We start from the raw sequence: 24,008 nt of genomic DNA on the forward strand, positions 1-24,008 counted from the left end.
TTTCAATAAATTATGTTTTTCATAGACTTAAAATACATATGCTCTTCCATTTTATTCTGTATTATGATGAACTGCATGAGTTATTTTTTTTAAAGATTTATTTATTCATTTATACAAGTACTGGGTACAGTCAGAAGCACAGGACGGTGAGAGGATTCACCAGAGACAGAGCAGGAACAGAACAAGTAGACAGAGGACACTGCTGAGGTGAGCAGGGGCCACAGTAGGAGAGGTCTGCGCACCATGTGGGACCCTCACTGGTGGCCAGGGATCGGACCGGTGCTGCAGGGGCTACAGGCAGCTTGGCAGCCCAGCGCTCAACCCCTGCACCACCAGGGAGGCCCTATATGAGTTATTAATGATGGGCCATCTTTACATTCCTGAGAAAAACTATTAAATTACCTGTATTTTGCTTTCAAGGCATTGCTGAAAATTTAAAATTTTAATTGAAATAATATTCCATTTATAACATAAATTTCAGTTATATAAAGCATTAAACCCCATATTTATTTTATTATTTTTAATAAAATACTTTTTTCTTATATCAGGAACACAGACCAATGGAATAGAGTTGAGAGCATTGCTGAATTTTATTTGCTAATGCCTTTAAGATCCTTGAATTTATATTTATTAAAGAGATTGATTCACAGAATATATTTTTTCTGCCATCTATTGGGTTTTCTATGTTAAATGTATCAATTTTGCTTATGTTAGAAAGCCATTGATTTATAAAATGGTTTTACTCTCATTACTTTCTATATTCATTCATTGTTTTTTTCCCCTTGTCACTAATTTTCTTTTTTTTACATTGTTATTTTTTTATTTAAATTTTTATTTTATATAACTCTTACATATTTTTCATCTTTGCACAATGTATGCATTTTCATTTTGGTTATATTCCCCATACATTTGCACCCTCCCCCCCTTATTTTGACTCTAGTCCTTCCTTCCCCGTCCCTCCCTCCCCGCCTTCCCCGCCCTGCCCGTAGTGTGTCTCTGGTTTACAGTTGCTTGTTGATTTTGATTTTTACCTTGTTACTAATTTTCAGTGGTGTCAATAGGTTATTGAAATTTCTGTTATTTGGTTACTATGTAATGATTTTATTTTGATCCTGATTTTGTTTCCTTAGCTTTGAAATTATGTTCTGTTGTTTAAGATTTTGCTCTTGATGACTTTTTTTTAAAAAGATTTATTTATTTATACAAGAACTGGGGTACAGGTCAGAGGCGCAAGAGGGGAAGAGGATTAACCAGCAAGAGTGGGGACAAAACAGGTAGACAGACAGAAGACACTGCTGAGGAGAGCAGCAGGCGAGGCAGGAGAGATATGCCATGCTCCTGATGTCTTTTAAAATATTTTTTTCTGTTAGAATCCTAGAAAGAAACATTCTTGCAGGGAATTTCCTTCCATTTCCTCCTTTATACTATTTTACCAAATGTAAATGTATTTGTTTTCTTCCTTTCTTCCATACTTACTGCAGTGGAATGTTTGCATAGTTACCACAATTGGTGTGCTGGAATTGACTTGTCAGTGTCAAATGTTTGCATTTCACCCAACTTCATGCTCAATGATATCAATTTGGCTGGTGTCTGGCAGTAAATTAGCAAATACTACAATCTACCCCCTGCCCCACCCAGACAACCTATTGCTAAACACAGGTTTAAGAACACAATCCTATTTACCATAAATCACCCTAACTATATAAAAATACATTTTTTAAAATAAATTTTTTTAAAGATTTATTTTTATTTTTTTTTTATTTATACAAGCACTGGGTACAGTCAGAAGCGCGGGAGGGTGAGAGAATTCACCAGAGCCAGAGCGGGGAGCAGAGCAGGCAGAAGGACCGAAGTACACTGCTGAGGGGAGCAGCGGGCGGCAGGAGAGGTCTGCGCGCCATGTGGGACCCTCCTCCGGTGGCCAGGGAGCAGCCGGGGATCGAGCTGGCACTGCAGAGGCTGCGGGCAGCTTCGCAACCCAGCGCTCAACCGCTGCGCCACAGGGGAGGCCCATTTTTAAATAAATTTTTAAGGTAACATTGGTTTCTATAGTAGTATCTAAATTTTAGGTGTAAAACATTAATTTGACATCTGTTTATACTACATCATGATCACCCCCTGCAGTCTATTTTCCATTCATTACCGTACAGTTGACCTCTCTACTCAGTTAACCCATTCCTCAGCCTTCTCCCTCTCTAATAAGTACCAGTCTGTTTTCTATATCTAAGATTTGTTTTTGCTTAGTTTTATTTGTTTATTTACTTGTTCTTTTTTTTTTTTTGAGTGTGTGTGTTCCCTATATACAATCATAAAGTATTTGTCTTTCTCTGACTTATTTCACCTAGCACAGTACCCTCAACTTTCATCCATATTGTCACAAATGTCTAGATATCATTATATTGTATGGTTAATATGCCAATATGTATATATAGCAAAGCATTTCTTAATGATGGGATATATTTTGAATAATGCATTATTTGGGGCCTCCCGGGTGGCACAGGTGGTTGAGCACAGTGCTGTGAAGCTGTCTACAGCACAGTTCTGCCCCGGCCTGCCGGGGAGATACCCACATGATATAGCAGACCTCTCCTGTCTCCCCCGCTGCTCCCCTCAGCAGTGTATTCCAGTCAGTCTATCTGTACTGTTCCCGGCTCTATCTCTGGTGAATCCTCTCACCTACTTGCACATCTGGACTGTGCCCCAGTTCTTGTATGCATAGATAAATAAATCTTTATAAAAATAATGCATTATTTGGTGATTTTGTAGTGGTTCAAACTTCATAGAGCGCAATTGCACAAACTTAAATGTTAGAGCTACCACATACCTAGATTATGTGGTGTAACCTGTTGGAGCCACTGTCATATGTATGGTTTCTGTTTTTGCCTGAATACCACACCTTTATCAGTTCATTCCCTGATGGCCCTTTAGGTCATTTCTATGCCTTCTCTATTATAAATGATGCTGCTATGATAATAGAGGTGCATATATCTCTTTGAACTAGTGTATTTATTTTCATCATGTATATCTTTCAACACATATAAATTTATAGAGTCAAGGTCTTTGTGAAGTTTTATTCTAGATTTTCACTTCTTTCCCCCCAATCAATTTTGAGAGCCATGGTTAAGAGCTATACCAAGTCACAAAACTGGTTTTCTATCTCTCTTTTCCCCTCATTCATAATTTCCAAATGATGATCTAAATATGTACTATTTTTTTCTTCTTTTTGCTATATATGTTCTATTTATTTATTTATTTATTTTAAGATTTATTTATTTATTTATGCATACATGAACAGAGGCACAGGCCAGAGGTTTGGGGGGATGGGTGAGAGGATTCACTAGAGACAGAGTGGGGAACAGGATAGATTGACAGAAATATACTGAGGGGAGCAGCGGGCGAGTCAGGAGAGGTCTGCGGCACCATGTGGGCTGCTCCCTGGCCAGGGATCAAACTCATGCTGCAGTGGTTGCGGTTAGCTTCATAGGTTGCATCTCAACCCCTTGTGCCAACAGGGAGGCCCACTATATACTTTCTTTGAGTTCATATTGTTAGATTTTAGCAAATATATGTAATATTATCTTTTTTTACCTTTACCTTGTTCTTGAAATCATCCACCTGCTTCCATTTGTTGCTAATACTGGTTAGAGGAAAATAAAGATACAAAATAATAATGTAATGGCTATGTAATATGGAATTAGATGAGAGTTTTTCTTAACATTCAGTGGTGTTGATTCAAATACTTATTTTTTAAAGATTTCTTTATTTATGCATACAAGAGCTGGGGCACAGGCCAGAGATGTGGGGCGGGTGTGTGTGTGTGTGTGAGAGGATCCACCAGAGACAGACTGTGGAACAGAACAGGCAGATTGACTGAAATACACTGCTGAGGGGAGCAGCGGGAAAGACAGGAGAGGTCTGCCTTGCCATGTGGGTTTCTCCCTGGCCAGGGATCGAACTCCTGCTGCAGAGGCTGGGGATTTCTTCATAGTGCGGTGCTTAACCCCTTGCACCACCAGGGAGGCCCAATTCAAATACTTTTGATTCAGGGCCTCCCCAGTGGCGCAGCGGTTGAGCGCTGGGTTGTGAAGCTGCCCACAGCCTCTGCAGCGCCGGTTCGATCCCCGGCTGCTCCCCGGCCACTGGAGGAGGGTCCTGCATGGCGCGCAGACCTCTCCTGTCGCCCGCTGCTCCCCTCAGCAGTGTACTTCGGTCCTTCTGCCTGCTCTGCTCCCCGCTCTGGCTCTGGTGAATTCTCTCACTCTCCCGCGCTTCTGACTGTTACCCAGTGCTTAAATAAATAAATAAATAAATAAATCTTTAAAAAAAAAAATACTTTTGATTCAAATGGAAGAAGAAATGTGGCGTAAGTTTAAATGTATTCTGATGGTTTTATTTCATAAAATCATTTCAAGGGCCTCCCCGGTGGCGCAGAGGTTGAGCGCTGTGTTGCGAAGCTGCCTGAAGCCTCTGCAGCACCGGTTTGATCCCCGGCCTCCGGGCGAGGGTCCCACATGGCCTGCAGACCTCTCCTGCTGCACCCACTGCTCCCCTCAGCAGTGTATTTCCTAGGTCTGCCTGTTCTGTTCCCCGCTCTGGCTCTGGTGAATTCTCTCACCCTCCGGCGCTTCTGACTATGCCCGGTGCTTGTATAAATAAATAAATAAATCTTTAAAAAAAATCATTTCAAGTGACTCTGAAATTCAGTTTGGATTAGGCTTATTCTATAGGGAAAATAATAGTGTATTCAATGTGTATGATATGTCACTAGGAATTACATTTAGTTATTTTAGACAACTTTAAAAGCTAAAATTCTGGTATCTACTATCCTACCAATTAGATCAAGTGATTTTTATCTGTCAAGAGTGCAATTTTGTATTTATATGTAACTAAATATTTGTGACACTGCCGTCCATTCAAATCTTTTTGAGCAAATTTTCAAGTTCTGTGAGGAACAGTATACTTAGTGATTCTGTCTCTATCCAAGCAGGCAAGCTCTATAAAACATTCCTAAATAATCTTTAGTACCTGGTGAAATTAGATAGATTAAACAAATTTGTAACAGCTGTTTATGTACCGTTCCCTGAGCTCTCCACTTCATACTGCAAGAAACTAAACTGCTAAGCAGAGGTATTTAAATTAGTCCATGGATGTTAAGAAGTTTGATCAACATATGTTGGGGTCTACTTTGAGTCACATCTTGTGTTATTTAATTGTCATGACAATGTTGAGATGCATGATAATTCCCATTGACAAGTATGGAAACGGAGGTTCAGAGAAATGGTGGAACTTACTAAGGTCACAGGACTAGTAATGGGTAGAACAGCCTTTTTATCCAGTCTCTGAACATTTTGGTAATTCTACAGTGCTTCTTCAAGAGTCAAGAAAACTCCATCCTTGGAAAATGCAATTACTCTGAAAAATGAGTTACATAGTACTTGTCAACATGGCTGCAGGGAGTCAGATATAAGACACTATGGTTGATATGAATTGTTCATTAGTTACTGTCTGGAGGCTATCATGGGCTAAAGGGCATCAACAATGGTTAACTGTACCAAGGGGCAAAAACAATTGATTTTATCACATTGTTTTCATAAACCCATAGAAGTTGCAAAATTGGCCTACCAGAAACTTTGCATATTTTGTCAATGTGTGAAGCAAGGGTACTTGCTCAGTCAGGCACATAAGTCCCCACAGGTTAAGCACACATGGCTTGGGTCATAGTACCCATCTGAAGAAGTGAGTGTAAAAAGCGAAGAAATAAAATAGAACCATCTACTGTTTTACTCCTATACTACTGAAGTCCATGTGACATAGCTGATTTTGATATGAAATTTACTTCTTTAGATAAAATAAATCATTCAAATATTGATCAGATTCGAGTATCGGTCTACTGGTGGAAAAAAAGAAGTACATTGTGCCCATTACAAAAATATGGATCAAATAAAGGTTTCACTGTTCTTTAAGGTCACACCTACATGTAAAGACACAGGAAATAAAGATTGTTGATTTAAGAGATTCTATTTATGTTTTAAGAGAGTCCTTTTTTGTTTGTTTTTATTTTTGTTTGTTTTTAATCTTGCCTCTTCTCTTTAAAAGGATAATGTGAGCATGGAGAAAGAGTGCTCTTTCTGAGAACGGGTTGCCACTAAAAGTTGGCTTCCAATAACTTGATTAGAGAGACATGGAGGGAAAACCAGATGTCAAGGCTTGAATGCTTAATGGAGAATCCCACTGCTCCCTCCAGTCAGAGAGCAAGATTGAGCCAGATTTAAAGCCTGTGGGAGAGAGCCAGGGGGTCAAGGCCCAGGGAGGTCTGGCCTGGGAAGCCTGGAGGATGATGACAGGATGGAGGAAATATCTGCACAGAACAGATACACCCTAAAACAGTCATCATACATTTAGTGTCTCAATTTGGGACAACCTCTTCTTATTAAAACACTCAGTCTCTCTGGGGAAGTTCATAGACTCAGGAGAGGTATTGTTTTGTTCTAGACCAAAATCTGAACTATTACTTGAGGGTCATTGAGAATACATTACAAGGGCGTCATCTGTTCCAATGTTTTCATAATTTCCCCCCATGCAAGGTTGACCAGGATAAAATCTAGACAGAAAAGTAATGAAGACATAGAGAAGGGAACAGTTCACTATTACCTTGCTCACTTATTAGAGACAAACAACAATAGCAGATATTTCTGGCCACAAAACATGTCTTCTGATGTAAATTTTCTAAAATTGTTTGCCCTACTTACCTTAAACTCATCTCAATAGATTGTAAGGATTTTGAATGTTAAGACTAGAAGTATACTTTTGCAAAACAGTAAAATGATGACAACTTTGTCATGCCTAAAAAACCGAAATGTATTTGGCAAATGTTTATTTGGGTGAGGATATTATTTGTGATGACTGCTAATTATGAAAAAATAAATTCCAAACTTACTTGAAATGAGTTTTCAAATATCACGAAGGCAGATATTTTGTCTCATTTCCTTTAGGTGAGAGAGATAATATATGTATTTATATTCCTCCAGGTAGTTTTAGTTTATAGTGACGTGCCCTGAGTCACTTGCAATCTCATGGGTCAAGCCCTGACCAAACAGAAGCAGCATATTAGTCACCAAAAAAGCTTGATTCTACTTGATTCCAAAGATACTATTATAGCCTTGCATTCCTGTAAATGTGTGTTTGGTCAGATTTTTGAGAAGATTGAATTCTGACAATACTAAAGCAGATTACCAGTTATTGATTTCCAAATTTCAACTTATCAGTCTAGATAATTTGTTGAGGCCAGGAAGGGAACACCTGAGGGAAAATTATTTTAATCTTCTGAAAACAAACAAATTAATATAGACTTTGTAGTGAAAAGGAATCTATACAAGAAGTGATACAGGGCAACAAAGGGACACTAAAACTGACCAAGGACACTGCCCAAGTAGTTTACTGGTCATTTTCTGAGTTCTTCACCCATGTGCACAATTGCAAGACTCCTCAGGTTCAGAGAACAACAGTAATGCAATTTGCTTAACAAACCAGGGAAAAACAAAGAGATACTGAGGCCAAAAATGGCCATTTACCTCTCCCAAAGCAGTATCCAGTATTTTAAAGTCCTAAACACAAACGCTCCCAAAATGGCATCTTCCCGCCACTGTGGACCTGGAACATGTGGCAGTCAGACTATAGGCAAGGTTCCAACTCACAAAGACAGCAGAAGACACAACAGGAGATGCTCACTGGACCTGCCAAGATGCCTCAGCACAGCACCAGACAAGTGATGCTCAAAACAGCCATTATAGTGGCCAAACCTCCCAACAAATGGCTACACTCACACAGCTCAGCGTGGCGCCTGGCTCTGGGCGGCACCTGGCTCCGGGTCCTCGTCTTCTCTGCCAGGCTGTAACAGCAGCAAAACCCAGAACTGTTTCAGTCACTCAGCTACTTGTAAAGCCTCTGAACTTTTCCTCTCTGAGCTTGGCTACTGGAGGCCTCTCCACATCCTTTTGAGGCCCACAACAGCCTTCTGGAAGATAGGCAGAAATCGCTGACCCAGAACTGGGATGCAGGCCAGAAGTGAGGGCATGAGAGGATTCACCAGAGACAGAGTGGGGAGCAGAACAGGCAGATCTACTGAAATACACTGCTGAGGGGAGCAGCCGGTGAGACAGGAGAGGTCTGCTACACCATGGATCAAACGCATGTGCAGTTGCTGCAGTGGCTGGTGATCGCTTGATAGCACTGAAATTTAACCCTTGCACCACCAGGGAGGCCCTCATATTTCTGACCAGAGTCTCTACCCTCACAGATACTTTGTTCACATTTTCCCTGGGGCTATCGATCCTCACCAGCACCCCCTCCAGGGGGCACTATAACAGTCTTTGGCTTCAGCCACCCTTAGAGAAGCATTTTCATTCAAGCCTAGGCAAACAGATATGTAGAAACTGTGTGGCAATTTTAAAAGAAATGTTATTCAGTTTCATTACGGTCTGAGATACTTGGATGATCAAGGGAAAGGATTAATTTTCAGGAGATATTTAAAGCACCTTTATTTGAATTATTTTTACTATAATAACTTAAGACATCAAATGCAAAAAAAAAATAAAGAAGAGACAAAAACATTAATTCAACATCCTAGGTTACAGTCAGCTATCATGTAATCGTTCCAAAAGTCAAGAGAGTTTGGTTTATCTGTAAATAAAGAAGCCATGGGGCCTCCCAGGTGGTGCAGGGGTTAAGTCTTAGCGCTATTGATGCTGTGGCTTTTGTTCCATCCCCAGCCGGGGAGCTAACCCACACGTTACAGCAGACCTCTCCTGTCTTGCCCACTGCTCCCTTTCAGTATGTCTGCATGTTCTGACCACCCCCACTTTGTCTCTCGTGAATCCTCCCACCCCCACATCTCTGGCCTACACCCCAGTTTTTGTATGCATAAATAAAATAAGTCTTTAAAAAAAGAAAGAAGCCATGATAACTTTTCTTGTTTTGTTTTTTCTTCAAATAATAACTGATCTACATTCACTTTGACTTGTAAGAGGCAGAGCCAATGGGATCTTTGTTCTGCCTCAAAGTGCGTTTGGAACGCCTTCCTAACTTCCTCTTCATTCCCATACACTTAACATTAATTGTGCTTAAGGTTTTGGATGATGCAGGGACCCGGAAGAGACATTAAGCTATATCACTCAAAAACACATTCCCCATTCAGACTGGTGCATCATCTGCTGGACTGCGGTGAGGTCCCTGGAATATCAGAGTCTCTCTGCCTGGGGATAGTAGCAATCATGGAAGAGCCAAGATGGAGACCTTCAAGTGCTGGGCCACAGAGGCAAACTTGGAGCTCCCCTAATTGGAAAAAAATAGCTTGAACTTTAAAATTGGCCTGAGGAACAGCAGATCCCCAATGCATTCTTCGAAGTGCTTTCCACCTTTAATTTAGATATTTCAAGGAAATTTAATCCATATGTTTTGGATTCATTTGGACTTAACTCATAAATATGCTTCATCAAGCACTGCCAAGCTTTGTGTTCACTAGAATCAAGTAGTTTCATGGGACAACAGTGCAGACAGAGGAAATTTGATATCAGAGGGTCCATCACCCAAACAAGGAAAAGAAATGCTCAGGTTCAAACCGCTGTCTATAAATAATCTTAGAGCAGTAATTTACCCTCCAACACTGTCATGGTAATTTAAGTCACTTATGACTGCATGGGGCACATACGAGGACACGTACAATAGATATATGTCCTTTCCCAGACAATATCATAACACATGGTCTTTCTCATCAGTTGCAGAAAAGTTCATGACAAAGGAGGAAATAGAATTTTCCACCTATTTTTTAACAGCCTTTAAAATCCATATTCTCTTCTCTCTGTGTCTCCTGCTTTTGCCTTTTGTCTCTCTCCTGGGCTTTGTTCTGTCATTTGCACAGGACCACCCGCTGGGCCTCTGCTATGCCACAGTCCAGGAACCCTTGTACCTCTGCACAGCTCTTTCGGTCAAATGACTTTAACCACCTTACTCTTTTAAGCTTATATTGCAAAATAAGAATTTTCCAGGATAGAATTATATTCTATTATTTGATATGCTTCTTTCCAAACTAAATCTCCCTTTCTCTGATATAGGTTCTACTTTCCTGGAGGGTCCCCTACAGTGGTTAGTATGATGCAAAGAGTGTAACTCAATTAGAATTGTGCAATAATCTCTCTCAGCCCCCATTATGCATTTTTCTTAAATGTTAGAATGTTGTAGATTCGATACCATCGGCTTCTATATACTTTTAAACAAACACTGTCTCTCAGTTCAGTAGGTGATTTTGATATTCTCTGTATCATAATATTTGTGTTTTGAAGTTTCAAGAAGTAAAAAAATGGGAACGCATGGCTCATTTTCAAATCAGTTCAAATTTGCTTATAGCGCCTTCTACGTTGAAGAATCTGAAGGCATCGAACTACCAAACACATTTCAGGTATTAGAGAAGCCTTTGGCATGGTTGTTATTGTCATAGTCTCATAATATAAAGAGTGAAAGGGGAGCGAGTACTTCAGGAGAGTAGTATCAGGTGAGATGTGGGGCCTCCTGCCACTGAATTCATAATTTTCAGTGAAGATGGGCAGTGTCACATTGGACAAAGCCCAACAACATAAAGTTAACCAGGCTTGGGTTAATATTTCATTAGACCATATTTCCTTGGAATTTATTTTCTAGTAGTGCATAATAACAATTATGATGTCTGTTAGTTTGAAAGTGTGATGAAAAAGAAACAGTAATCAGTTTTGACAAAAGGATGATGACATAAAATTTTATACAGTTATCTTTATTTCTTCTATTACGTGATTTAGGGGTATAGGTTCACACCTCCTCAGATATATGTGACCACCTCACCTCTACCATGTAAGCAGCCATAATTTTTTAGGGTCTATGGGAAAGGATTATAAGTAATTTTTTTAAGATTTATTTATTTATGCATACAAGAACTGGGTTGCATACAGATGAGATGTGCAGGGGGTGAGAGGATTCACCAGAGACAGAGTAGGGAACAGAATAGGCAGATTGACTGAAATATACTGCTGAGGGGATCAGTGGGTGAGTCAGGAGAGGTCTGTTGTGCTATGTGGGTAGCTCCCTGGCTGGGGATCGAATTCATGCTACAGTGGCTGCTGATAGCTTCATAGGTTGTGTCTTAACCCCTCGCACCCCCAGGGAGGCCCAGGTAAATATTCTTGATGCCAACATAGAAACTGAGCTTTACCCACAATTCTAAATTCATCCTGGTGGGTGTGCTGATTTGTTGAAATGTAACTAGCCTTTAGAAAAAGGAAGCCAGGGACAAAAGATGAAAGGGAAAAGAGAAACCAAGTAAGTAGAGTGTTTACTGGTTTCCTGATCAGTAAGAGCCACCAAATCCCTCTCCTGGTTTCAATGCAAAACAAAAAGATTCACAAGGAATGTATTGTTACTTCTTAGCACCTGGCGGAGGCATTCTTAGCCTGAGCAGCCAAACCCTGCTCAGAATCTTGGCAAACTTACCAAAGTTATCCCACCAGTCCTCTCCACCTCCTTCCTCACCCACAGCCTCCAGGCATTAGGCTGTTTTTGAGCAGTTGACCTCAGCCCTACCCTAAGCCACACAAAGCATCATTCTCCCCACTGTTATTTCTTTATTAAGCCCAAAACACTTCAAGTTGTCATTATTGCTGGCTATTACACTTGTATTTCTTTCAAAAGGCAGTTTTAACTTTCATATACTCCTATGTCTGTCAGATTGATTGATTGATTTACCAAGACAGCCCGTTTGGCTTCTAAATTTTCATTTCTAATTTTTGCAACACTTCTGTGAAGTAGGAAGATCCAACATATTTACCTCTAATAGATTTGTTCACATCTTAAAGGTGAATGGAAGTAGTTTCCATTCAGCCTTTCTCTTGAATTTCTCTTGAATCCTCAGAAAAGTGTAATGATTGAATGGGGTGAGAGTCTCTTAAGGTTGATGTCTAGAAAGAGTTTCTTATTAATTAATAAAGAGTTTCTTATTAACACTGAGCATCACTGCCTTTCATATTGGTTCTGGTTCCCAAACAAGAGGGGGAATGGTAAAAGTGGGAATAAAATGGCAGAAGGCTAAGGGGGTGTAGCGGCAGGAATGGGCACAGTGCAGGTTTTCTATGACCGGAGCAGACGGGGTAAGGAGAAGTCCTGGAGCCCTCAGTGGCTTTTCAGGCTTTTTACCAGGTACATGGCAGGCAGGGATGCTGGGGGGCCAGGAGGAGGGCAGGACTCCCAGCTCCCAGCAAGTCTTTACTCTACCCGGGCTATCCGGCCTTCTCTCGTGGCCTTTTCTCTGCTGGTTCGTTCATTCTTCTGCTGGCGTCCCCATGACGCCACCCTTATAAGTCCAGTCTTAGCTCAAGTGTACCCACTTATCCATGCCCACACCCTACTCCAGGTGCCCGCCATCAGCCATGCATTCAGGACCGCAGGGTTCCGTCATCCATCCTAATGGCAGTAGGCAGAAAAGCCTGATGCTTTTTCACTTACCCTACAGGGGGACTCTTACTCAGAAAAACCAAGAAAGTTGCAACCTCCTATCTGAAAAGATTTCAGAACCATGGATCCAGAATCATAATGAGAAGTATTTCATAAAACTTTGGAACCAGTGTGTAAGGGCAGGACCAGGCACAGTGCAGGTTTTCTGATCCCATGCAGATCGGGTAAAGGAGGAGTCAGAGTCCTCAGTAGTTTTGCAGGTTTTTTATTTGGGGTTCACCAGGCATATGGCAGGCAGGGGTGCTGGCTGGGGGGCTGGGAGGCCTGCCAGCCTCCCAGCCCCCAGCAAGTCTTCACTCTATCTGGGCTCTCTGGCGTTCTCTGCTTCTGCTTCGGCTTCTCCTTCAGGTTCTGCTGCTGCTGGCTGGGGCTGCTAGCGTCCCCCGTGACGCCGCCCTTAAAAGCACAGTCTTAGCTCAGCTGAATCCCATCTACCTATGCCCACACCCTATTCCAGGTGCCCGCCATCAGGCATGCATTCAGGACAAGGATCCATCATCTATCCTGATGGCGGAAGGGCAGAAAAGCCTGACATTTTCTTTACCCTACAGTCCACCCCCTCAGGGTTTTCTGCCATATAGTCTATACATATATACACAATTTTCTAAGCAAACAAACAATGCAGCCATGGCCCACAAAAGCAAATACATCAAATAACAAAATACAACATAACAAAATACAACAGAACACAAATAAGTCCAGGCAGGGCACCAACCAAGTGCAAAAGACAATTATTGGTACCAGCAGATGAGCCACCAAATCTGCTGCCGAAGGCACTGCTCATACGAGGGAGGGGAAATCACACACGGCATCTGCTATAACACACCAGGAGCCGTCAGGCTTCCTGGCCTTCTCTGGCTGTAGTCTCGGCTACAAGGCACACACAGCATCCACCCCAGGATGCACTAGCTCTGGGATTGGCAATTTTATTCTGTTGGGGGTAATCGCCAACCCTCAGGGTTTCTGTCTGCAGTCGCTCCAACACTCGGCCTTCATGGCCACCCATGCGACTCACAGACCCCTGCACTCAAGCCAACCCACTGCACAATCACATGGGTAGGGGATCCAAACTCTGCATTCGGCTTGGGCTCCACCCCAAGCCACATTCCCCACCCATCCCCCAAGGACAGGTTCCTCAGCTCCTCACCCTCGCTCAAGAATGAGCAGGGCATCACCCACAGGTGATTTTACGAGACTCACAGTTCTTCAGCATACCCAGGCTGCTTAACAGCCGCTCAGGGCTTCTCAACTTATCATCAGTACCAGCTTTTGCTTTCTCAGTTGGCTTTTCTCCTCCACCTGGCCACTGGGCATACACAGGCTGCTTTTGGCCATCTAGGCCCACTGGCCACCCCCAGATTCTCAAAAAATAAACATAACCTGCTAAGGTCCTCCGCCTTCTGGCAGGATTGTCAGTCCAAAATCATCAGTTCATCAGTCTATCAGTCCATTGGCCTCTCCCTGCTTCAGCAATGGCCTGCTGCCTCAGGGGTCATTGGCTGGTCCTTTCCGGTGTCGTTGGCTGGTCCTATCCGGTGTCGTTGGCTGGTCCTTTCCGGTGTCGTTGGCTGGTCCTTTCGGGCGTCTCCTTCACGCCAGGTCTCATCCTGTAGCTCGTGGACGTATCCATCTTCTATACCGCCATGGTGCCTCCAGCGTCGTCACAGGCAAAGTCTGTTCTCCTTAGTCCCTCCAGGTCTTCGGAGGGCTCCAATACCCGTCTGCATGGATCTTGCCGACTTACGCCAATTGTAAGGGGCAGGAACTGGACACAGTGCAGGTTTTCTGATCCCATGCAGACCGGGTAAAGGAGCAGTCAGAGTCCTCAGTAGTTTTGCAGGTTTTTTATTTGGGGTTCACCAGGCATATGGCAGGCAGGGGTGCTGGCTGGGGGCTGGGAGGCCTGCCAGCCTCCCAGCCCCCAGCAAGTCTTCACTCTATCTGGGCTCTCTGGCGTTCTCTGCTTCTGCTTCGGCTTCTCCTTCAGGTTCTGCTGCTGCTGGCTGGGGCTGCTAGCGTCCCCCCGTGACGCCGCCCTTAAAAGCACAGTCTTAGCTCAGCTGAATCCCATCTACCTATGCCCACACCCTATTCCAGGTGCCCGCCATCAGGCATGCATTCAGGACAAGGATCCATCATCTATCCTGATGGCGGAAGGGCAGAAAAGCCTGACATTTTCTTTACCCTACACAGTGTAACTTCCTACTGTTTTTATGGCCCTGAGCCTCTATTGGCATCAGCAATCGAACCCCTGTCCTGGAGGAGAGAGTGGCTCTTGTGTGTGGGAGCAGCACCAAGTGGGGAGGCCATGACCAAGGTTCACATTACAGCTACGTACTGAGCACTGACACACCAAGGGTCTGCTCAAAGTGGACACCTTCTCAGAGGAAGGCCAGGCAACTTGTAGCCAGGGAAGCAATTCACACGCTAAGGAGACTGAGCTGTGAGGTACTAGGACTCTTCCATTTCATAGCATAACTGTTGAAGGGTAATTGCCACAATAAAAAGAAGGTGAAAGTCAAGAAAGTTGGGCACTGTTAAAAAACAACATGGTCAGAAGAAAACTGATTATTTCGGTTCTTCACCCCTGGAAGCTTTCACAGTACTAAGCATGTGTAGCAGACATGTAATGAGTGTATACATCTGGAAACCATTCTTGTTCTTTTGGTCATTGCCTTAGTTTTCTCTATAGAAACTCTCCCCTCTTCTCAGCAAGTCATTCTCAGCATCGAGGTAGACGAATGCTCTAAATCTAAGTCAATTAACTTTGCTTGATCACAGTGATTGGTATAGGTTTGAATACTTGAGCAATTTGGGATCAAAGTGAGAATCACCTAAGACTATATCAGAGCTGTTTGGAAAGAAAAACGATGTTGCCTGAATTTGCGTGTGTGAGAGTGAAAGTCCGAATTTTCAGAGACAAGGCAAGGAAAGACTGAGTTCTGATGACATCCTTTCAGCTCCTGAATCAACTCTACTCCTGAAGTTTTCAGTTAAGAAAACAGGTATCTTTCCTTCACTGCTTCAGCAGACTGCAGTTTGTTTTTCCGTCACTTTCACCTAGAGATCCTGGCTAACACAGAATAGTATCAAGTTGAAAAAGAAAAGTGACTTATACAAAAGCATAAAATTAAAAAATGAGCAAGCAGATTAATTTAACTAGAGTGAGAGTCCATATAAGAGAGTAATGAGAAAACCATATGATCATTTCAATAGATGTTGAAATGCATTGGACAGACTCCAGCACCATATGTGATTTTTTTTTTTAAACAAAATACTTGAGTAGAAATGGATGAGTGCATTCTTATAATCAGGAGTAAATATTTCAAACATCATACTTAATGATGAAGCAGTAAAGACACTGTAATTAAAATTTTGCCACAAAACTAGGTAGATACACCGATAATTTCCAATAATTTAGAGATCTTTATACTCCCACAAATTTGTAAAACAAATCTTTTTCTTTTTCTTTTCTGTTCTTGAAACTTCACCAAAAGTTTCTAAAGTTCATGAAAGAAAAAGCAGATGAGAATAGCTAAGACTTACTCTGAAAGATTAAAATAAGTTTTAGTGCAATGGCAATACCAATGATACTACTTGTATAAAAATTGACCAATGTATCAATGACATTTTTCAATAAATGTGGCTTAAGAGACTAAAGACTTGGCAGGAAATAAAGTTAATTTTTATTTATTAAATATTTGATATTCATCTGATCTTGGGATGGATACAAACTTTCTAAAACTAAAAGCAATAGAAAAAGAAAAAAGAAGAAATATTAGGGCCTCCCCTGGTGGCACAGGTGATTGAACGCAGCACTGTGAAGCTGTCCAGAGCCTCTGCAGGGCAGGTTCCATCCCAGCCAGCTGGCAAGACACCCACACATCATGGCAGACCTCTCCTGTCTCTCCCGGTGCTCCCCTAAGCAGTGTATTTCAGTAAGTCTGCTGTTCTGTTCCCCACTCTGTCTCTTGTGAATCCTCTCACCCTCCCGCACATCTGGCCTGTACTCTAGTCCTTGTATGCATGAATAAATAAATCTTTAAAAAAAAGAAGAGATATTGGAGGAAGATTCTACACAACAGAGAGCATTAAGTCACCTAGGCTATGTGCATGTTACTAGGAAAACACAAACATTAAACAGGGAAAATTACAACAAATATCTGAACCTTAATATTGTTTACGTGTAATCCTTTTGTCCAATCCAATAAGAAAAAAATACTTATTTACTAACAGTATCCTAATTGAGATTGATCATTCTCAGGAGGAGAAATAAATTACAAATGGTTGACACAGGAAATAACGTACTGCTATATGTTAATGGGAAAGAGCACTGTTTAAACCTATCTGGGAAGAAATGAGGTAATAAATGTCAAGAACCGTAAAGAGTTCATACTTTTTGACCTAATGCTTCCTCTCTAGCATGCATCCTGAGAATACAATCAGAGGTATAAACCAGTGAGAATATAATTTATATAAAACAAACAAAAATATTGACCCCACTATATAACATGCCCACTTTAATTAAAAAGTAATCACAAGTGCATTTTCTAACTTTTGAAAGATACATTTTTGAACATTTGAAAGAGTACTTATTAAAAGTAGGCAACTTTCATTATTTATAATGTTTAGTATTTTAAGATTTTTAAAAAGAAATTCATAGAGTAAAATGGAAGTCACTTCATATTTTCCTTTACTAACGTAGCAACCTAAAATTATCAGGATCTTTCAATTCCTTATTCAAATTATAGATTGAATACATATAAACATTATTATTTTGTGGTAGGCATTTTTCCGTTTAATAAAAGGAATTTATGCAACATGTAGAGATCTGAGTTTTCATATAGTTTATTTAAAGTTAAATTTAAAACGGGACATTTTTTGAAATAATTCCACCAAGTTTAGTTGCATATGACTGTTTATGTAATTCACACTTGACACCTTAGCCATAATGGGTGGAATCGCTTGTCTTCCATTGGTCTCTTGGTAACCATACTTATACAGCATCTAGAAGGAAAACTTTAAGATGTGCAACTTTGAAATCAAGTGTCTTATTTTTTAAAGATTTATTTATTTATGCATATAAGATCTGGGGTACAGGCCAGAGGTGTGGGGGTGAGAGGATTCACCAGAGACAGAGTGGGGAGCAGTACTGAAATACACTGCTGAGGGGAGCAGCAGGCAAGTCAGGAGGGGTCTGCTGTGCCATGTGGGTAGCTCCCTGGCCAGCCAGGGATTGAACTCATGCTGCGCAAGCTGCAGACAGCTTCATAGATTGTTTCTTGACCCCTTGTGCCACCAGAGAGGCCTCAAGTGTCTTATACTAGTAATTCCCATCATTCCTGTTACCCTTTGGGTATTCATTCAGCCGTTATGTGTAGGCGTACAACTAAGCGAATATTTTCACCTTTCCAAGCCTCTTTTTCCTGGTCTGTGAGATGGGGACTGTGTGGCACCATCCATGTAGCAGCCCCTGAAGAATGCCCGCAGGGAGTCAGCGTGTGGGCATGTGCTCTCTTGGCTCTTCTTGGCATCCCTTACAGGGCAGAGACATACTGCAGTCACAGAAGTAGAGGGGCGCAGTGCCAGCTCTGTGGTTGGGCCCACTTCCCAGATCCTCTTCTCTCTCTGCCTGGGTAGTGTTTCACTTCAGAAGAACAAGACCTGGACATGCCCAGGTTGATATCATGGTGAGAATGTATTCCTTTGAACACCATGTGCATGATTTGCTAATAGCAACAGTAGGTAGGAATTCCCAGGGTTGATGCACAGGTACTGTCCATCACTCAAACACAAGGCCAGTGTATGTGAAGACAACTCACCCTGGCTGTCAGGTTGCCATAGCCAGCCATGTTTCCTGATGGCCTACAGCTTAGAATAATCTAAACTTTAGCTATATATATGCTAAATATATATATGCTGCATGAGGCACGTGGAAGCAGCAACATTTGCCTGCACTCTCATTTTGGGGATTACACCCCTTTCTTCTCTGTCCCTTTGTGACCCCTACTAACTGCTGTTCTATTGTCTACCCAAGTGTGTAGGCAGAGAGAGCGCCTGGTGTCCTTTATACTTTTGGTGTGGTGTTGGGCGTTAGGGGAAGGGGACTCATGGACAGATGGAAGTATTTACTAATTGATTATAGTTTTAAGAAATGTCTTTGCTAACAATGTCATCTTACATACCAGGAATAGCGTGCCTATATTAAGCTATCTTCAGGCACGTTCCATTGCCTGCGTTGTGTTTATCTTCCTGTAAGTACTTTTTTAAGACTTCAAATCGAGGCACTATTTTCAGTAAGTTAAAGGTAAAATCACTTTATTTAAATGCGCATACCTAAGGAGCAGTGGAAAGATATCCTGTATCTTTTATTTCGTTGATGATTTCTGAGAACAGGATCACCAGGGTGAAGGGACCAAAGGCCTCGTCCTCACTCAGATGGCTTCCCAGCTGCCCCATGCTGCATGAGGCACGTGGAAACAGCAACTATTGCCTGTACTCCCATTTTGGGGCTTACACCCCTTTCTTCTCTGTCCCTTTGTGACCCCTGCTAAGCCTAGAGATCTTTGTTCAAAACCCCATTGCATGTTCTTCCTCATTGTTGAATACAGATTTTCTGGTTTGAGACAACTACTGACCTTTCACTTTTTGCCACTATAGGGGCTAGAGTTGGGGAAGCAAAATCAAAGCTCTCTTGATGTTTTAGTTGTGCCTATGTCAGGAGTAAAACAGGGAGGTGTTTTGAGAGTTCCAAATGTCTGCAATTCCCAGTGATATGTGGAGAGTTTAGGAATCGCTCACTTTCTATTTTCTTGAAAATGTATTTACTCTTTTTTCACCTACCTGCATAAACCATCACCTCAGGGCCAGACTTCTGCCACCTGAAGCAGAAAAGCCCAAGGTCCCAGTGAGGAAACTGTCCCGACCAAGGAAAATTCATGCTGCTAAGTTATCTTAGAGGAGGCCATTGCAAAAATAGTGCTTTTTGTAGATACCTGATTTGAACTTACTCATGCTCCATCAGCACCTTGATACCAGCACAATCGGGGGTTTTTAAATATACCCAGCGGACAGGTAACTTATTCCCTTTTTCAAACTAGGAAACTCTTGGCTACCCACAGTAAACTAAATACTTCTCTCCTTGGAAATCTCAGAATAGGTCTGTGTGATATCAAACACCTATGCTGGGAAAACAGGAGCAAACAAAGCCATAAGGGACTGCCTTTGAAATGGAGCCTGGGAACCCTTCAACCACATCTCAGTATTTGTTTGCTTTCCTTGTTTCCCCAGAATTGCACTCACCTAGAGGCACAGCCTGCATTTTGTCATTTGTTGGGGTGAGGAGCGGCAAGGGAAAGGAAGCATTTTGGCTGGCTTGTCAAAGCATCCCCAAAAGGAAACTGTTTAAAGACTTCATATCTTAAGTAACTCTCAACCCACTGTTCCTTTCACTTGGGGATGTGCCAAGGGCTGGGCTGACTCAGTGTGGGCTCAATTCTGCAGTCATTACTTACACCCTAAGTTCCTGGTTCTCTGATTGTGGTGGTGAAATTTGTCTGCTTAGAGGGGGCAGAGAGAGCCCCAGGTCTGGAACTAGTTTTGTGTTAGGTGTGTTTGAGGTTCTTATTTTTCTCTATAAGCTTTAATTTCTAACATCAAATGGATTAAGAAAGTGTGGGGCTTCATTTTTCAGGAGCAGCCCCGTTGAGGACACATTAATCCTGTCACTCAAGCAAAAAGGTGGAGGAACAGGACACAGACTCTTCTGCACTTATAATGAAACAAAAGTCAGGCCCTTAGAATCTTTCAGATGAAAACAGACATTCAGTGGCATTAGTTGGGGCTGCTTCTTGGAAAGATGTAAAGTGAAGGGGTCGTTCTTTACCCAGAGTGAAATGTTACATAGGACAAAGTCGGTGGAACTGTATTGCCCCCCTGTCCATTCAGTCAATTCATAGAGTCAATCTGTAGGTTGGGTTCAAATTCCCCAAAGAAGGCTTTGAATGGTTGAATTAGTTACTATAGAGTGTCCTGTTGACCAGAGCTTCTCCCCATCCTCCCTATTGACTGGCAGAGACTACCTAGAGACTGACTTTGGAACCAAAGTCTATCTGTGGCACACAGGGGTGGCCAGCTAGTGGGGTCATGTGATGTGCTGCATTTTGATTTGATTATAAGGGACTTCCATAGCTCATGACATAAGATGGTGTTGTAGTGTAGCAAGTAATTGGTATAATGTTTTGCTTGACTGTGGAGAGACAGCAGTGAAGAAGAGAGAAGAGCAGAGAATGTTGCTATATGCTCTGAAGAATTTGAGATACCAAACATTTGGCTTTGGCCCTCTTAAAGTGAAACTTAAAAATAAGATGAGGGACTTTTTTCTAATTCCTGCAAAGGTGTTACTGCAAAGTAATCTTGTGGCATGTGCATCACAGAGCTCAGCTTCAGTAACACGAGGATGTTGGTATCTCAAGGATAAAGGTGATGCAGAGAAGGGAGTAGAGGGGTGAAAAAGGTGACACTGAAGGGACCAAAATATAGAGGGAAGATACTGGATGGTTGAAGCTTGAGGAGAATTGACCATGAGAACACATGGAAATCACTCCTGAATCTAGTACTTGATGGTGGGGCCTTTTGGAAGGACTGGGCCCCTAAAATGATCCAAGAAGAATCACTAGAACCTCTGTGATAGTAAGGAAAATAATAAGAAAGTCTTTGAAAAAAGTAGAGAAAGAAAACAATTTAAGGGATAAAAATGTCAACTTTGTAATATGTAAAAATCAAGAGACAGGGCCTCCCCAGTGGCGCAGCAGTTGAGCGCTGGGTTGCGAAGCTGCCCACAGCCTCTGCAGCGCCGGTTGGATCCCTGGCTGCCAGGTGAGGGTCCCACTTGGCTCACAGACCTCTCCTGCTGTGTCCGCTGCTCCCCTCAGCAGTGTACTTCGGTTCTTCTGCTTGTTCTGCTCCCTGCTCTGGCTCTGGTGAATTCTCTCACCCTCCCACGCTTCTGACTGTACCCAGTGCTTGTATAAATAAATAAATCTTAAAAAAAAATTAATAAAAAAATCATGAGACAATGATGAGATTTTATTTATTCAGATGGTTAAAAAGATATCAAAATAAATCCCAACCCAAAAGCAGCTACTGTCACTGTCAGAGTGTTATAGAGAGATCAAGATATACCCAGACCCCAAACTTTTCAGGGATGCAGACTCTAAAAGGCATTTGTCTGTCCATGCAGAAGAAGGCAAAGAAGAAAGTAAACTCTTAGTGTGACAGATTTTTAATAAAATTAATATGCATATAGAGAGAAAATAGGATTTCAAAGAATAGTTTTCCAATAACACTCCCAAAATTACCCATGTCATAGAGAGCTGGAGCAAAATATACCATATAATCCAAAATGAGGTCAAGCTAATGGCTGCCATTATCTTTGCCACACAGAGCACTCTCTCCATGTATCTGTTACCCTCATATCTCTTCCCATGTGTCTCCTCTTCCCTCCTTTATTTCATATACCTATCTTATACTTTCCTGTCTTCTCCCTGTTAAGGAAGTCCAATTCATGGCATACAGGGACTTGTAATCCAAGGTCACTGCATGTAAGTAGGGGTGGGGAAAATGATACCTCCCACTTTACTGCATCTATAACAAAAGCTGTTAATAGATCCACTGGCCATATGGCCAGGTAGGGAGCCAAAATGAGTGAAGTCTTTATAAGAAAGTGCCATTAAGAGATGGTTTGAGGTAGAAATGATGAGAATTTTAGAACTGGAACTGGCATGGAAAACAGGTTATAAGTGTGTATCTTGTAAAACAAATCACTTTAAACATTAACATCTTGAGGCCTCCCTGGTGGCCCAAGGGGTTAAATGTCAGCACTATGAAGCTATCTGCAGCCACTGCAGCATGAGTTTGATCCCTGGCCAGGAAGCTAACCCACATGGTGAAGCAGACCTCTCTTGTCTTGCCCACAGCTCCCATCAGCAGTGTATTTCAGTAGATTTGCCTGTTCTGCTCCACACTCTGTCTCTGGTATATCATCTCTCTCACACACACACACACCACACACACACACACACACACACCATATCTCTGGCCTACACCCCAACTCTTGTATGCATAAATAAATAAAATAAATCTTTTTTAAAAATTGACATCTTGATTATAATAGGTCAACCCAGGAGGTCACACGGCTTCCTACAAAAATACCTGCAGGGCCTCCCCGGTGGCGCAGCGGTTGAGCGCTGGGTTGCGAAGCTGCCTGCAGCCTCTGCAGTGCCAGTTCGATCCCGGGCTGCTCCACGGCCACCAGAGGAGGGTCCCACAGGGCGCGCAGACCTCTCCTGCCGCCCGCTGCTCCCCTCAGCAGTGTACTTCGGTCCTTCTGCCTGCTCTGCTCCCCGCTCTGGCTCTGGTGAATTCTCTCACCCTCCTGCGCTTCTGACTGTACCCAGTGCTTGAATAAATAAATAAATAAATATAAATCTTTAAAAAAAAAAAAAAAACCTGCAAATGTTCCTTAACTTGAAACCTTATAAAGATAAACATTTTGTTGAAAATGGAAGGAGAATGCAAATTTTTGTAAATATTTATTTTTTTATGCATACAAGAACTGGGGTACAGGCCAGAGGTGTGGGGGGTGAGAGGTTTCACCAGGGACAGAGTGGGGAGCAGAACAGCCAGAGTGACTGAAATACACTGCTGAGGGGAGCAGCGGGTGAGTCAGGAGAGGTTTGCTGCACCATGCGGGTCACCTCCCTAGCTGGGAATCTAACTCTTACTTCAGTGGCTGCAGATAGTGTCACAGTGCTGTGCTTAACCCCTTGCACCACCAGGGAGGCCCGAGAATGCAATATTTAATATACAAATCAAAATAAATTAGTATTTGCCACCAATCAAGGATATTTTTAAGTGACTATATAAATTTTCAGTTCTTCCTTATAATAAAAGCTACTGGGACCTCAGAAATTCGGAATGGCCTGATCTTGTACTGTTTTCCAACAGGTTATACTGTTTTTCCTCTACTTGTATGGTGCTCTTCTTAACAATTAGAGCTTTCCTCATTACCTCATTTTATTTCATCAAGGCATTTCCTCATACCTTCTGCTGAGGAAAGTGATTTTTAAGATTGTCATCATCAGGAGTTGCTAATCACCCTTGCTGCCCACCAATCTTATCTGGAAATACTGACAGCCTATTCTGCTTAGGGACCCTGAAGGTTGGCATTCTCTCCCATTTGCTCTCCAGTTCTTCATCATTCTGAGGATGCATTCTTGTTATCCCCTGAGAAAACTGCCTTATATTCTGTGCCTTTGATGGCCATGGAAGACATTAAACTATGTTCATTGGGTTAGGTCAGAGCATCTCTCCATCTTAGCAAGGAATATGAACTCAGTGCCCCTCTCTGTGCAATCCTGCAACTCAGCAGTTCTTTCTGTTTAGCCATTTTCTGCCTTCTGTATTAAAGGTTTCAG

The sequence above is a fragment of the Talpa occidentalis genome, unplaced genomic scaffold (genome assembly GCF_014898055.3).
Source record: "Talpa occidentalis isolate TD23 unplaced genomic scaffold, MPIMG_talOcc4v2.1, whole genome shotgun sequence".
Taxonomy (NCBI): Eukaryota; Metazoa; Chordata; class Mammalia; order Eulipotyphla; family Talpidae; genus Talpa; species Talpa occidentalis.